The sequence below is a fragment of the Eublepharis macularius genome, chromosome 4 (assembly GCF_028583425.1).
Source record: "Eublepharis macularius isolate TG4126 chromosome 4, MPM_Emac_v1.0, whole genome shotgun sequence".
Taxonomy (NCBI): domain Eukaryota; kingdom Metazoa; phylum Chordata; class Lepidosauria; order Squamata; family Eublepharidae; genus Eublepharis; species Eublepharis macularius.
In genome coordinates this window covers 50784655-50799685 of record NC_072793.1, presented here as the reverse complement: position 1 = coordinate 50799685, position 15031 = coordinate 50784655, and positions in this window count along the sequence as shown.

Sequence of the window (15031 nt, the reverse complement as noted above, 5' to 3'; positions counted from 1 at the left end):
TGCTCTTGTCCCGGCGGGAGGGCCCCCTCATGCCCCGAGAGTTGTCGCCCCGGCCCCTGATGTGGGGCCCCACCAGCCAGAGCCACAGCTTCTGGCTGATCAGGTCCCATCTAGCCCTGGGATTATGGGAGGCCCTCTTACGGAAGGCCTCATCGTACTCGATGGCAGCCGCCTCCCCCGCCAATGCCCTGGCCCTAAGGACATTGCCCTGGTGGTTGGTCAAGTGCCAGCCCCTGTCCGGATAGGCCGCTTGCACCACCCCCATATAGACGGTGTAGCCCTCGAGCCAATTGCTGAACGAGCGCTCGACCCCTTCCCTCTTGGCTGCTCTGGCCTCTCGACTGGACGGGGGGGCACTCCTCCCATCCTCCGCCTCTGGCTTGATCAGGGTGAAGACGTCTACATAGTAGCCGTCTAGAATACGTTCCCTGACCTTCCGCGATAGATGGATGCCGGGGGGGTCCTCATCATCCGTGAAGGATGGGATGGTGGGGGGTGCCCCGGCCGGTTCGCCGCTGGACCAGACGTCCTTTGCATCGGCCTTCTCCCCCTCCTTCCCCGCTCTCCGTTTTATGGCCCACCTGGGGAGCCCGGGCACTGATGCCGCCACCCCCCAGTAATCATCCCCTTCCTCCTCCTCATCAGATGATGAAGGCGTACCTGATGATCCCTCGCTGTCTGTCTCCGTCCTCCTGTGGTGCCTCCGGCGTGCTTTGCGTGCCTTCCTTTTTCGTTTGGCCCGCTGGCTCCGTTCAGGGCTGGAGGATGTATCCGCGCTACTGGCCCTCCTGTTCCCGCGGCTCCCGCTTTTGCTGCGCCCCCCGGCTGGACGCCTGTGCCGTGCCCTAGAGGGCTCCTGGTGATCTTCTGCAGAGTCGGAAGTGGAGGCACTCCCGTCCCTGCAGCGTTTGGCCACCCTCCGGCTTCTGGCCCCAGCCCCCTTGTGCAGCGCTGGCGCCTGCTCGGCGGTCGGTGATGGCCCCAGAGCTTCCGCCCGGGAGCTCTCCAATCGGTCCACTTTGGAGGCGAGCTGCTCCAGGGCCGCAGAAATGCCCTGCAGGGTCTCCGCCCCACCCAGGGCCGCCCCCCCGCTGGAGCTCCCTTTCCGGGGCTTCTGCCCTCTGCTGGCGTGGACTTGTTTTGTCCCTGCGATGCCCTTGCCCCCTTTCCCACGCCCCACTCCCTTGGAGGGGTCAGCTGCCATGTTGGTGAGGCGAGGCCCTCCCAGCGAGCCCTTACGCCTCCCCGCCCCGGCTGAGGCCGCCGCTGCTGCTGAGCCTCTAGAGCGCGCAGGATGGGCCGCCCCCGCCCCCCCGCCAGACCCAGCTTTTTCCGCCGTGCTACCGCCCGGCCGAGGCCTGGCGGAGGCTCCTGCCTTTGTCCTGCCGCCCTTCCTCGCTGGAGCCATGGCCCCGCCGCCGCCGCCTCTGGCCGCCTGGCCCTCCGCCGCCCACTTCCTTCTTCGCGGGCCTCGGCCTCCTCCGCCCGGCTTCCTCTTCCGATGCTCCCGGCCTGCCGTCCGTCCGCCGCAGCTTCCCTGGATCCGACGACTTCCGCGCTTCTCCCCCGAGGGCCGGGCCGTTCGAGCGAGTGCCGCGCAGTGATTTCAGCTCCGGTAGAGGTAAACGGCCCCGCTCGAACGTCCGACCCGATCGGCAGCGAAGGCGCGAATGCCGGGGCCCCCTCGGCTGCTTCTTTAAATAGGCAGCGGACGGACCGGAGGGAAACCTGGCCTCTCCAGGTCCGACCCGCGCCCAGCCCCCCCGCCCCCGGCCGCGCTGATTGGCGGGGGCGGTTTAAACTGATTGGCTGGCCGGCGAAGCAGCCGAGGGGGAAGATGGCGGCCGCCCATCCTTCCCCCGGCCCCCGCCGCCCGCGCGGACAGCAAACCGGCCGCCAGGTAAGTCTGAGGCCGTTGCTTCTTTATATCTATTTTGCACCTAGATTGACAGCTGAGGAGTGAGCAGTTATCTTTGGTTTTGACTTGCATTGTTGACTCTCTATATTTAATGCTGGTCTGAGCATTTCCCTACTATATATTGATATGTTGATAAGAAAAAGTAATTTGCTAGCCACAACACTCTAAAGACATTATCTGCATTCTTTTGTGATTGCCATAAAGAATATATGGTATGGTCCTGAGTTATACCCTTCTAAGGCCATTGAAGTCAATGAGCTAAGAAAGCTGTAACTGCTGAGGTCTGTACCATAAATGTCTAGGGCAGCCATAGAATGAGCATGTTAGAGAGTCAATGTGCCTAGTGGGAAGAATGATACTGAATTCAAAATCTGAACAAGTCCCTGGTCTTCCGTGAAACAAACTAGGTGGCATTTGGTCAATCACTCATCATCTTTCAAAAGGTGTTAAGATGTTCCCTTGTCCTTAAACAACAGAAATGGCACCAGAGACATTTTTAAAATTCCAAAAATAACTAACTAGTTTATTTACTTTAGAGGGGAAAGGTCAGGTGAAATAGGGGTTGAAAATTTCTGAGGTAATTCAACATATACATAGATATGAGGTAAAATCAGAACTTACACAGACTTCAATTCTTATGCTCTTCACAGATTCTTAGAAGTCTTATGTTTTGAGGCTTTGGTTCCCTTATTTCCCCCCAAGCACTCTAGTATACTTTCTTTTAATATTCTCTTTCTCTTCTGAAGTTAGGAATGTTGGTACCCACTTTCTAGTACCCCAATCCCCTTCTCTTCAAACACTAGAGCTTTCCTTCAGTTGTTAACTGAATCTGAAGGTCTCCACAGGCAGTTTCCAACCACACCGGACTCAAGAGGGAAACCTAATAAATGACAGTATTCAAGGAGCCAAAGCTCAGGGAGGTAAAGTAATGGGGTTATAATAAAACACCCTATAAATGTATGTTGACTTTCAATTTCAGTTCTGTATTACAAACAACATATATCCAATACAATTAATCACATACAAATAATCACATAGTCTAATCCCAAACTGTATTTCCATATATATGTCCTTTTTGTTTTATAGGTTGCCTTTTTGGAGCATGCAGAATCACTTGGCGTGAAGTCTATGAAAGCTGCTTGTCTTCCTCCAGTGAGATGAAACAGAGGCAGCACTTCAAAGAAGTTAGCTACGAGCTTTGCAGGCCCTGTTTGTATCGGCTCATTTCGAGTCTAGTCTTCCTCTGGCCAATTTTTCTATATAATTAACAATAATATATTTACTCAAAGGCATTCCTACATTTTATAATAAAGAAGAAAAGTCATAGACTTACAATTCTTTCCAGTAAACCTTTTTCAAATTCAGGCTCCAGTGTAATCATTGCAAGTAGGGTGGGGCGCTCAAAATGCTATGCAGTATTTAACAACATGTTCATTGACCTGCTCATATTCTTAAAGTACACTCAAATTCAAAGAGTGTTTTGAATTTGATCCTTTAGTCACCACAGTGACACAATACATACCTAATTACATAATTATTGTACAATATCCAGTAAAAATCATTATCAACAAATACCTTTTAATAAATAATTACCAGTAAAATATTACAATTTTTCTATAGTTGACCTGCATACAAGGTAATAATTAATACAAATACTACACTCATTATAATTCATTACAAAATGTCTATTCAATAATTACTTTAACAAATACTACAATACGGGGGCGTGGCGTCGGCACCGAGAGGAATGGACGCCTAAAGCCAGAGCTCCGGTTCAATTCCACCCCTAAACCCCGATAAGCACTTCAAAAACGTTCTACACAACTTAGTATGAAGGGTAAGCAAGATCTTACTGCAAAGAAGCCCAACTCTAAGGCGGCGAAAAATTTGCAGAGCTATTTCCCAGCTTCGCAAGCAGAAGGTACGGAGGGGGAGATAGAGGGAACGAGTGCAAACATGGCGGCCGCGATGGTGAATGCTGAGGCGCGAAAAACTCAGACGGTTTCCTATGACCCAGCACTAAAAGCCCTACTGCTAGACATCGAATCGAGCTTTTCTAACAAAATCTCCCATCTAATGGAACCACTATCACAACAATTAACTGACCTTAAGATAGTGATGGACTCTGTGGTCGCTAAATCGGATCAGGCTCTTACCCAGACTGCGGCTTTAAGGGAGGACGTCCACTCCCTACAATCAGAACAAGATCGTGTCCACTATAAGATCCTGGACATGGAGATTCAGCTGCGGGGTGCTAATTTGAAGTTTAGGGGGATAGAGGAAAATGTGGCCGTGGATGCAGACCTGGCCGTTTTTTTGGCGGGCTGGCTGATGACGGAGCTAAAGCTGGAGGAAACCCATGCATTGACTATATTCAAAGCTTATCGAGTGGGCCCCAGAAATCCAGATAAGAGGCGGGGACCTAGAGATGTGGTGGCCGTCTTTGCCGACTGGAGGCTGAGGAAAAAAACGCTTGAGGTGGCGAGGGCGCGAAAATTCCTCTCCTACAATGGAGCGCGAATCAGCGTCTATACAGACCTACCGGCCGAGATTTTGGAGCGACGACGACAACTCCGACAGATAACTGAGGAACTCAGAAATGCCCAAATAGAATACAGCTGGACCCGGTATTCTGCATTGAGAGTCTCGTTGAAGGGCATACAGCACCTGATCTCTACTCCCGAGGAAGGCCTCCGGTTTCTACGTGAGCTAGGCATAGAGGTCGCCATGGAGACGGAGGCCAGCTCTCAGAAAAGAAAACGACCGCTGCCCATGTCTCCTCAGAAAAATAATAAAATACCGGTCCGGGACACTTGAAGCTCTGACTGGTAGGACTTATGACCAGAATATGTTGTGTTGGAACGTCCCAATCTTACTTAATTTACTCGTGGGTAGGGGTGGTTGGGGTGGGATTGAAGGGATTGCTTCTTTATTAGCCCCTTACACAAACAGTCCTCCGTTCTGTTTTTTTACAGCAACCTCGTTGCAGAGATTTCTCGCGAGGCTGCTGAGGACTGTGTAGCACCTTAGTTTATATTTCTCTATTGGAAACGGTTGCTTTAGAGAAATATTAGATCTTGTGATAATTATATAAATACACTCTTCAAGTTCTTCCTGGAAAATAAGTAACAAGACGCTGAGTGCTCGTTGTATATAGTTTAGTACGGTAGTTAAGGCAAGTTAGTGATTTAATATTAAGAGGTGCGCCCCTTGGGTTGACCCACTTCTACATAAAGTAATAAAGAGAAATCTTAATTAATTAATACCTTCTTGATTGGCATATCAGATACTCGGAACTCATTGCAGCTTGATCCGACGTTGGTAAAGGGGGGAGGTAGCGAAGCAATCTATACACCAGTCACAGCTTGCAGTTTTACCCACTGACTATCTGCTTGCTCCTTACTGCATTTTGCAGAGGTAGGGGCAGGAATTAATTAATCATTTATTACAAGTCTGGGGACAGTTGGTTTAAAGGAGTATAAATAGTGAGTTAATTGAATATATCTACACTTTCAAGCTTTTACCAAAAACAATATTAAAGTGCTGCGTGCTTATTGTATATAACTGTGTTAAGGTAGTTAGGCAAATTAGTGATTGAGTGCTAGGAGGTGCATCCATCAATTCAATCTACTCCTCCATAAGGTAACAAACAGACATCTTAATTAATTGATTCTTGATTGATTAGCAAATTGTACACTTGGAATTAATTGCAGTTTGATCCATCCATAATCAGAGAGAGAAGGTAACATAGCAAACCACAAGCAACTTAGTGATTTAAGGTTAAGAGGTACATCTATTAATTTGGTCTACTCCCACATACGGTAATAATAAGAAATTTTAATTAATTGGTACTTACTTGATTGTAACTTGATTATCATATACCTGGAATTATTTGCTGTTTGATCCATCCATAATCGGAGAGGGGAGGTAGCATAGCAGACTACAAGTTTATCACAACTGTCAGTTTTGTCCACTGACAGTCTGCTTGCTTCCCACCATATTTTGAAAGGGTAAGGGCGGAAGTCGATTAATTATTTATTGAAAATTACCAACATAGTAGATTAACTTACGCTTGCTATACATTTCATTGCATTTGTGTTTTGTGATACGATTTCTCGTTCCTTTCCAATGAATTTGTTGCATGATTGCCTTCAAAGTGATGAAATTTGATTGCTTAATTAATTAACACCAGACAGTGATTTATTTACCTGACTCTTATTGCATTTGCGTAGTGACCCTTTCTTTGGTGCTTAGATCATTTCAGCCATCTCATTCATATCTATTATAAACTACTGAGGCAGGAGCCCTTACACGCCTGCTAGCGGTCTCTATACTTGCACTTTTGGTTCTGCAATACCAGTACATTTCACTTCAAAGGCCAATTCTGATACTCTACTTTTACCCATTCTATAATGGCCTCACAACCACATGTCCATATTGTCTCGCAAAATGTGAGGGGTTTAAACAACCTGGTGAAAAGAAGGAGAGTTCTGACCAGCCTGGCGAAACTGAACGTAGATGTAGCCCTGATCCAAGAAACACACCTCCATGCATCCTATGAGGCGGAGCTTAAGGCCCCATGGATAAAATTGCAATTCCACGCAAAGGGCTCCTCCAAATCCCGCGGGGTGGCAATCTTACTAGCAAACAGGGTCCAATTTGAACACAAAGCCACCCTACGGGACCCTAGAGGCAGGTTCTTATTCATAAAGGGGCACTTCAATGGACAATTGCTTACACTGGCATCTGTCTATGCGCCCAACACGCAGCAACTGGAGTTCACGGAAGAAATCCTCCGAAAATTAGAGGCATTCCAGGAGGGATCAGTAATTGTGGGAGGGGACTTCAATTATGTAGCACACTATGACCTAGATAAATCCTCATTTCCCCGCAACAATGCACCTCGAGTGCCAAGAAGGCCTAAGAACCCTAATCGTGACACACAGATGTTCACGCTATTTACTCGGTTCCACTTAGTGGACATATGGAGGGAGATGAACAAACTGGCCAAAGATTACACATACTATTCCCCACGCCATGACGTATACACCAGGATCGACTATATCCTGGTGTCCCCAGATTTGAGAGACAGAGTACTACTCTCCAGCATAGGAGACATAAGCTATTCGGATCATGCTTGGGTAACGTGCAAATTATCCCTAGATAGGCCCTACGAAAGGGAGAGGCATTGGACGTTCCAGAAAAACCTCATACTTAATGAGAACAATGTCCTACAAATTGAACGAGATATCACCCAATATCTCAAAGATAACCAAACAGGCACGACATCCTCCCAAACGGTGTGGGACGCTCTTAAGGCGGTACTAAGGGGACAACTGATCGCTCTCTCTGCCTCTCTAAATAAGAAGAAAAAACTCCAAAAACAACTCATAATGGATAAAATCCACCAATTGGAACGCTTACACAAGGATAGAGGCAGCAAAAAAACCTATAAACAGCTGCTCCATGAGCGCAAAGCTCTGGAGTCACTTGAAACGTCCCAAATTCAAAAGAACATCTTATATTTAAAACAAAAGTACTGGAACCACTCTCCTAGGACCCTACGTTATCTGTCCTGGAAGGTCAAGGAGAAGAGAATAAATAGGCACGTCAGACTTATAAAAAACGACAAGGGACAAACGTTCACTAAATCTCCCGAAATATTGAATGTATTTACAAAATTTTACACAAATTTATATACTTCCTCCAGGCCAGATAAAATGTCAATTAGGAACTATCTATCAACCCATAAGAACATTAAAAAACTGGCAGCGGAACATAGCCAATTAATGGATACCCCAATCACCGCCACAGAACTGCTGGAATCCATTAAGAATTTAAAGAGCAATAAGGCATCTGGGCCGGATGGCTATCCGGCCGAATTCTATAAAAAATTTGCTTTGGTGTTAACCCCGCCCCTGTTATTGGCCTGTAATGAGGTGCATAAATTGGGGACCTTACCTGGAACCTGGGCTGAGGCAGTCATCACCATGATCCCCAAGGAAGGCAAAGACCCCTCTAACCCCGGTTCGTATAGACCGATTTCTTTGCTGAATGTCGATTATAAAATCTTTACCTCAATATATGCACGACGCTTCAATTCTTTCATTGGAAATTATATTTGTACAGATCAGATTGGCTTTATCCCCAATAGGGACATCTCCGACAACATTTATAAGGCACTGAACATTTTGACATTCAGTAGACACAGCAAATTACAAACCACATTCCTCTCCTTGGATGTCGAAAAAGCTTTCGACACCCTGGAGGTCCCGTACCTGCAGATGCTCCTTTCCCACATGAAATTCGGCCCCAACTTCCTACAAACAATTAAAGCGATATACGCAGGCCCCAAGGCAAGAATCAAACTTAATGACTTAGCGTCCGATCCCTTCACTCTACACCGAGGCACACGTCAAGGATGTCCCCTTTCCCCCATCCTTTTCGCCCTCGCGATAGAGCCCTTAGCGGAGGAGATAAGAACCAATGAAAAGATTCGAGGCATTGAAATAGACAAACGTACTTACAAAATATGCTTATTCGCTGATGACATCCTGCTGTTTCTTACGTGCCCACTTGATTCCCTAAAGGCTCTGGCAATTGTTCTTGCTCACTTTGGGTGTATATCGGGGTTGAGGATAAACCAAGCCAAATCCACCATCCTATCAGTGAATCTCCCAGAGGAGACGTGTAGCGCCATAAAACGGCAATTTGAATACCAGTGGGCCAAATCACACCTCCGATATCTGGGCGTAAATATCCCTCCCAACCCAGCCCAGCTACTCCAAGTAAACCACGTCCTAAAGATGAAAGAAATTAAACACCTCCTGCTCAAATGGAACAAGCAAAACCTGGCATGGTATGAAAGATACCATTTGATAAAATCCTTCGTCCTCCCAAAATTGACATTTTTGTATAGAACAATTCCGATTGAAATCCCTAGCAAAATTCTGAGCCAATGGCAGACGACATTAAACCGATTCTTGTGGCAGAATAAGCGTCCTAGGATTGCCTTCAAAGTTTTGTGCGCCCCTAAAACAGCAGGGGGATTTAACTACCCAAATATAGGGCTCTATTCTGATGCAGCCAGATTGACAGACATCCTCCAGATATTACTCCCCTCTGGACACTCTGATTGGATAAACATAGTGGGCACCTATTCCCAGCCAAAAACGTTGCGAGAGACTTTCTGGTCTACCCCAAGTTTGCGTCCTCCCTCCATATATCAAAATATGTTCCTTGCTGCACTGCTGAAGCTTTGGGACAGACATAAGCGTTCCCTTCTCCCGGCCATATCCCGCTTTTCAGTGCTCACATCGCATAAGGGCATGCCTCGCCAGCATAATATAACCGCACTGCGCTCCTGGGATGACCTGCGGGACTTGAGGTTGTTGGACATAGCCACCAAGGATGGTATTATAAGCAGAGTAGACTTGAACAACAACCTGGGCAGGGAAGTCCCCTGGTTTTTCTACCTGCAACTGCGATATCTTCTGCACGAATTGAATATAAAAAGCGTAATGACTAAACCACCAACTAAATTTGAAACACTTCTGGACTCCCACTCATTTAACCGTAAAGGTCTCCTGTCAAGACTATATCTCACCCTGCTTGATACCAAACCCCTAAACACTGAAGCGCTGCTCAATAAATGGCAACAGGACTGTGAGATAGAACTCACACAAGAGGATAGAGAGCATGTTTGGCACTCTGCATTGCTTAACTCCCCTGTCACCACTGTGCGCCTCCAAACCTATAAGATTATCCACAGGTGGTACCTTACTCCCCAAAAGCTGGCGAAAATATATCCCAGCAGATCTCCACTCTGCTGGAAAAAATGCGGGGAGCAGGGTACGTTCCTGCACTGCTGGTGGGAGTGTAAAAGTGTTGCTGCTTTCTGGAAGGCGGTTCTCCAGGAAATTTCCCGTATCACGACTTATGTGATACCCCCAAGCCCGGGACTTGTCTTCTTGGATCTTTGGGGAGATCTAGATATTCCCCATCTACGGAAGGCATTGGTCAGAACTCTCCTAGCAGCTGCAAAGGCTGCAATTGCACTCAGGTGGAAATCGCGATTCCCTCCCACTCTTGACATATGGTATAGAGTGGTGTGGGACCACCTTATGATGGAAAAGATCACAGACAGAATTCGAGCATTGCATAACCCCTCCAAACCTACACAATTTTACGCACAATGGTACCCTTTCCTGGAATTTTTATCTCAGAATGAATGGCTGATCTCTAAGCTACCTCACTACGCGATTATAAACCCCGAAATTTGAAATATGGATTTACTCTGCGACATAATGGAGGTGCCTGTACATGATTCTCCCGATGCTGTTATAATTAGCTTGCTTAACACTGTATTAGACTCCTATTGATTATGTATAATATTTGCACACTTGAATATTGCCAACGGTTAGTGTTTTGATGTTTATGTATTGTTGTATCCGAACATTGTTACGTATGATGTCATCTTTTTTCTACGCATTTACTGTTGATCTTGTTACTTGTTACACTTTCAATAAAAAATTTTTTTGAAACTAAAAAAAAAAAAAAAAAAACAAATACTACAATACAAAAATATATCATTTCATGGGAAAATATTCATTGTAAAAATATTTTCTACTAGAATCAGTATGTAAGACATATGGACCGGTATTTCATAAGAAAGGTGAAAAGTCAATTTCATTATTCAGGACATGGGGAGTAAGTGTGTTCATTCTGAAAATCTACCTGGCTTCAGATCGTAACAAAGCCTGGTTCGTGTCTACATTTTTCGTTAGATTGATTATTCCCAGCACAGAAAACCGCAACTCTCTCTCTCATGGCTGTGATGTAATTCAGTGTTGGGTTAAAGGAGCCTCCTTATTCAGAGTTCTTATTTTAGATAAATGCTCCTGCATATGTGTGTGGATGGGGCATGTAGTGCTTCCTATGTATATAAGGTTACACGTGTATACAATAATATAAACTACATTAGATGTTGAGCAAGTGGAACATTTCTTGGAATACGTTACCTTACCTGTCCGGGAGTGCTTTAATAACTTGTGATTTGTCACTCAAAGCTCTCTGATTAACCCTGGTGAGTCCTGTAGCTGTGTGCAGCACTTCCAGGCTTTAAAAAACATGCAGTCCGTCACAGGTGTTTATGAAGGCAAGATAAAATAGCTCCCATGCTGTTGGCCAAGCTCTTTGGTTGAAGAACAAGGTACACTTACTTTTAAGTGACATGTGACAACTCCTTCCTCCGAAACCCACATTACTGCTGGAGCTAATATCTCAGAAACACTACTAATAATAGATCAGCATGACACAATGTGAAATTGATTATAGTTATATTCCCAAGGGAACCAGCAATGTAGGTGCTACTTATCAAGCATTTTCTTGTGTTGTGTGGGAACAGGTAGCTAAAAATACTCAACTTGCTTTTTAAAGTTGATGTCTTTCTGTTCTTGGTAGAGCTGTGCCAACAATGAAACTGATAAGTACATTTTCTAATCATAGGGTGTAAATGAGCACCCAGCTGAGAAGTGTCTTTCCTCGTGATGTGCTACATCAGTAGTAAATGACTCCTTTGCCAGAGCTATTAGTCTGATAAGGACACTAGAGCTTAGTGAGAGTTGAAGCCAAGAATTGCTCTTTTATCTTCATTTGTACATGATTTCCAGCAACAGGCTCAATTTCACTTAAAATGAGAACATACACAAAACATTTTGTTCTAATAAACTAAATTTCAGGTATTCAGCTAATTTCAGTATGGGAAACCATGATAACCATATTGGCTTGGATCCCACTAAAATATCTGATAGCAGGATTTTCATCAGCAGAGTGCAACTTCCTCACCTCCTTATCCTGCTGCAGCCTAAAATGTCTACTGAAATGCTATTTCCTCGGGACAGGGGAAGGGACAGGAACACCATAATAGGGGAACTGGAGGTTCTCAGCAGGAGGGAGGAATTGGTGAAAATCACCCAATCCTCAAGAGCATCAAAGTCAGAATAGAGGGTAACATTGTAAAGAGTTCCACAGGACAGTCTTAATGTTTGCACCACCCTTCCAAGTCCACTGAAGTCTTCTTAGGATTGCACTAAGAAGCAAAATTTATTAGGTAGATAGGAAGAATGATGTACAATAATGCTAAGCATTTCAAAGACAAGACTGCAGTAGCTGTGGAGTACATGTTCTCTTGTAGAACCCAGAGAAATAGGGTATGGAGACACAAGATGTAGCAGCTTAGCCAAGACGGGAGTCTGATATAACAACAAATGGGAGGAGAAGGCAACAAGGCAGCCCTTGCAATACAGATAATAGCATTCAGGTTGGCAGTATGTTTATTATAGGCCTGAAATGCAGAGTTCAGATAAAATGAATGATTTTGAAGGGTTTCTAAATTTGGTTGTTGTGGGTTTTCCGGGCTGTATTGCCGTGGTATTGGCATTGTAGTTCCTGACGTTTTGCCAGCAGCTGTGGCTGGCATCTTCAGAGGTGTAGCACCAAAAGACAGAGATCTCTCAGTGTCTCTGTCTTTTGGTGCTACACCTCTGAAGATGCCAGCCACAGCTGCTGGCGAAACGTCAGGAACTACAATGCCAAGACCACGGCAATACAGCCCGGAAAACCCACAACAACCATCGTTCTCCGGCCGTGAAAGCCTTCGACAATACATCGTTTCTAAATTTCCTTCTGTGAATTGTATTCTATCTGCTGCTTTCTATTCTTCCTACATTATTGTGCTCTGATTGGGCCTGTCAACAAGGACACACGTTCTAATATTGATGTTCTCTTAAAATGACCTCTAAAGATTATGGATTTCTAATAGATTTCCTACAATGTGCTATTTCTGAAGAACTAATGCAAAAAGATGTGCACTGGCATTCTACATGGAACTCCCTGGTTCCATGTAGAATGCCTTTGTGAATGGTTCCATGCCTTTGTGAAGCATCACCTGACTGGATAGACTTGTTCCAAAAGATCTCTCAATTATCAAGCCCATAATCAAATTAATTTTAAAAGATGATGTTACCATTCAGCTGAGTATGACAGGCTCGGCCAATTGCTATATCAGGCAACAGATTTGGGACACCAAAAGGCAACCAATTGCCATTTATATAGTTATTTACCGCTTGTATTGAGGTGAGGCAACATTTGGATTGCTACCTCAGGCAACTAACAGTGAAATCCTAAGAAGAGTTACTCCAGTCTAATCCCATTGAATCAATGGATTTAGACTGGAGCAACTCTGCTTAGGTTTTCACTGCAAATGTCACCCTCAGCCTTGGGATATGGCATCTGTTCATGCTGTTCAGCCTGCCAAAATCTCTTCATGGTATTTAACGATAGGACGTTTGGAGGTCTCTTATTCATAGGGTCACTATAGGTTGGAGGCAACTTGATGGCACATAACACAGAGAGAGATATAAAGGACTATCATCATATGGACAGTTATTTGGCTGATTTCACTTGGTATCCAGTATAGCTGTTTTAGCCCTAAAATTCCAAATGGTGTTTATAAACATCATGGAAGCCTTGGATGGTGTTACAGTTCAATGAATATGAGTTAACTGAGGACTTCTCTGATTATTTATCTTCTGGAGATGGCTATCAGAGCACAATGATTAACCTCCCTGTCTTTTTTGACAGAGAATCTCACCTGTTTGTTTCTGGTAGAATTCTGTTTTAACTGTTATCCTATTACAAAAAGGGTGCACATTTTACTAATAAATTCATATTTCAGGTGAAGAAAGCCAGGAGAGGGGGACATGTTTTTACATATTTTAAAATCTCATTTTGTGTTCCTTATTTTTGCAAACTTAATGAATTTGTATATCTTTGTCAAATATGTAAATATGTGCTTGCTACAGGTGCTGTATTATAGCCAATAATAAAACCTACCCAAGCATGCGTGTCATACTTGATTGTTAAACAACATACATACAAGGCGGTCCAAACATATATGTTGTTTATGGACTGAAGCCCAGATACTGGAACTGAGGATCATCCTTAAGTCTAATGAATGACTTGTAATTTGGTTTTTAATCATTTTTTTTTCTGGCTTGAAGAACTGACTTGAAAACAGTCTGCCTAGTGCCTGAACTGCTTTGCATCTTTATCATAACATGCTCCCTCTGCTGTTGAAATCTTACATGCTTTTCTTTTGATCAGACATTGTCCAGCCTACCACCTTCTGTTCAACTGATTATTAGTTGTTACCATTATCCAATCAGCTGTTCCACATTCTGTGCCTGTCACTTTTAGGTAGTCTGTTTATGCAATTAGTGGTCCTTTTTTTTTTTTTTTACTGCTAGGTGACTGTTCAACTATCACATTTGATTGGCTCCTCTCACCATATAATTGATTGCCCTTCCCCATTTTTTATCCTTATATCATGTGCCCTCACTCTCTCTGAAGCCTAGCTGCTATATTCTGATGAGCACTCTACTGCCTAATTCTGAAATCTGCAGCTGCAGCTTGCTTTGGCAGTTTTGCTCTGAGCTCTGATTCATTTATAAAATTTGTGAGTTGATTCTCTGTTAGAAATATTCAAAGAAAAGTGCAATTCAAAAAGTTTCACTTTAAAAAAACAGAACAAGGTAACAACAAAAATAGCATGTTTTACATTTTTTCCCCCAAAATAAAATATGTTTTACCTGTCCATAGCATGATAAAAGTGTCGAATCCTGATGGGCTCATACAGAATGAGAAGTACCCATTTTCCCTGGCCATCTGTGCAGCATTGGTGGATTATTGCATAACCAAGTGGAGTTATTTGGGACAGACACCATGCCATTTTCTTCTATGTCTCTGTCATGCACGCCAAGTCAATTCCTTCCTCCTGCAACATCCCTGCAAGCCATGCCGTTTGTGCTCCACTGATCTGGCACTGCACAGTATTAATGGAGTAATGGAGGAAATAAGATACCCTGCATCATCAGCTCTTAGGATGTTATGGAGATTAGATAGGCAGTGCACATCCTTGCCTGATACTGGACATCTTTGACAAAATCCTACCCCCCATATCTACCAGCTTTCATCTGCACTGGAACAGAGCGTTCACCCTACATCCTGATCCAACTAAGATTGTCCCCACAACTAAAATGATATGCCACAATG